This window comes from Mus pahari, chromosome 13, assembly GCF_900095145.1.
Source record: "Mus pahari chromosome 13, PAHARI_EIJ_v1.1, whole genome shotgun sequence".
Taxonomy (NCBI): Eukaryota; Metazoa; Chordata; class Mammalia; order Rodentia; family Muridae; genus Mus; species Mus pahari.
Window position 1 is genome coordinate 2,628,697 of NC_034602.1, and position 2,997 is coordinate 2,631,693.

The following is a 2,997-nucleotide window of genomic DNA, read 5'->3' on the forward strand; positions in this document are numbered from 1 at the left end:
ATCTATCTATCTATCTATCTATCTATCTATCTATCTATCTATCTATCTCTATTTACATACCAGTAGTGTTTGATTTACCTTTGGTCCCTGGAATATATAGTCTTAGGTCCTTGATCACCTAAGCAGTGTCAGGTATGGATTCCATTTCATGGAATGGACTTTAAGAGATATCCAACATTCGTTACTCCCACAAGTTTGTACCTTTATTGCCCTAGCATATCTTGCAATCAGGACACCATTGTCTACGAACATGTTTGTGACTGACTTGGTGTTTGTTTTTCTTTGGGTAGCATGTAGAGAATCTTCCTGTACCAAGAAAAATAGGGTTGAATACTCTTTGTTGATACCAGCTTGACTTTTCCATATTTGGTGAGTTGTGTAAGTTTTGTCTTTGGTTATAGAGACTTGCAGTTATTTGTGGAGAACAAGATATTACCATGACAATAGTCTGGGTTGTTTGTGGAATTCCCATGTAACTCCTTTGGCCAATAACTTAATTACATCTTACCCAATCCTGTTACAGAAAGTTTCATTTGGTGGCAAAAGATGTCCACTTGAGTCTCTGACACCTCCATTATTTCTCATATATAATTTGAGCTTCTACTATATTAGGTTTTCATACTACCCTGCAAATGGCCTTAATGTTTAGTTCTTTCTCTTTGTATTCACCCCCAAATCCCATTCTTCCATCCTTCTTGAAATTTGATCATCCTGTTCTAGGCCCTACCCACATTCATGATTATGTATTTTATTTCCCTTTCCTAAAAGATCTACCTGTCCACATTAGTTGCTTATAAAATACCTAACCACCATGGTTCTACATATGTAGTTTGGATATCATTGAACATCTATTATCCACATATAAGTGAATACATACCACATTACTCTTTTGTATCTGAAATATCACACTAAGTTTCATGACTTTTCCCTATTTCCATCTATATACTGTGAATTTCATAGTGGTTTCATTTCATAACAGCTGAGTAATTCTTCATTGTTTAAATGTACCACATTTTTATTATCTGTTTTTCTATTGAGGGACATCTCAATTGTTTATAATTTCTGACTATTATAACTAGAGTAACAATGAGCATGATTGAGCAAAGTCTCTGGAGTAGGATTGAACATACTTCATGTATATACCTAGGAGTAGGATAGATGGATCTTGAGTTCAATTGAGTCACATCATCTGGAGGAACCAACAAACTGGTTTCCATAATTACTGTATAATTTTGTACTCCCACTAGCAGTGGATTAGTATTCCCCTCTTTTTCACATTCTTGCCAGGATAAGCTGTTACTTGATTTATTGCTTTTAGATGGTCTGACAACTATAAGAAGAAATCTCAAAGTAGTTTTGATTTGCAATTCCCTGATGATTAAGGATGTTGAACATTTCTTTAAGTGTTTCTCAGCCATTTATATTTTCTCTTTTGGGAATTTTCTTTAGATCTGTACCCCATCTTTAACTAAGTTATTTGATTTTTGAACATCTAGGTTTGATTTTAGTTCTTTATATTCTTTGGTTTACTATATTTTGGATATTATCTCTCTGGTTGGTTTGTAGTTGGTTCTGTGAGTTAATTTTGCATCCAGCTACTTTGTTAAAAAGTGTTTATCAGATTTAAGAGACACTCAGTGGAGTACTTCAGGTCTCTAATGTATACTGTCATATCATTTGCAAATCAAAATACTTTGACTTTTCTATTTCCAATTTGTATCCCCTTGATCATCTTTAATTACCTTGATCTAGCTAAGACTTATGGACCTATATTGAACAGGTTCGCAGAAAGTTGGCAACTTTGTCTAGTTCCTGACTTTAGTGGAATTGCTTTGACATTCTCTCCATTTAAGTTGCTGCAGACTCTAGGCTTCTTATAAATGCAGATTTATTATTACTATTTTTAATGTTGAAATGTGTCCTTTGTTTCACTAACCTTTCCAGGGCCCTTATCCTGAAGGCACGTTGAATTTTGTAAAAGGTCCTTTCTGAATCTAATGAGATGATCATGTGTTTTGTTTTTTTTTTTCTTTCATTTAGTTTATATGGTAGATCCAGTTTATTGATTTACATTTGTAAAAAAAAGAAAAAAAAACCTGCTTCTTTGGGATGAAGCATGCTTTGTCATGCTAAGTGATACTTTTGATGTGTTTTTAGATTTGGTTTGCAAGTATTTTATTGAGAGTTTTTGCATCTATTTTCATAAAGGAAACTAGTCTACAATTCTCTTTCTTTTGAGGTCTTAATGCAATGTTTCTTTGGTTTCTGTTTTGTGAATTAGTTTGAGAAGTAGTATCATTAATTCTTCTTTGAAAGTATGGTAGAATTCTATGATCAAACCATCTGGACATCTGGCTTTCTTGTTTAGTTTTTATTTTTTGGTTGGGAAACTTGTAATGAGAATTTCTATTTCCCTGGGAATTCGTACTCATCTGTTCTTTATTACCTTTGATAAGTAGAATATATTGATGCAATCATCCATTCTTTTCAAATTTGATTGAACATAAACTGATAAAGTATATCATTACAATTTCTTGATTTCTTGATTGAACATAGACTGATAAAGTATGTCATTACAATTTCCTGTTGTTGTGCATACCCCCATTCAGTTTTAACTTTGTTAAATTGTATATTCTCTCTCTGCCTTTCAATTAATTTCAAGAGTGTTTTTCAATCTTGTAGATTTTCTCCAAGAATCAAGTCTTGGTTTTATTAATTCTTTGTTGTTTTGTTTTTGTTTTATTGATTTCAGCCCGAGTTTGATAATTTCTTTCCATTTATTCTTTTTTTGTTCCTGTGATTCCTTCTTTTTCTTCTAGAGCTTTCAGGTGTTGTGAATTTTTCTATGTAGGCACTCAGTGCAATGAAATTCGCTGCCTTCATTAAGTCCTGCATGTTTGGATATATTTTGTGTTAATTTATGTTCAATTCTATACAGTCTATAGTCTTTTTCTTTCTTTTTTTTTTTTTTTTTTTTTTTTTTTTTTTTTTTTTTTT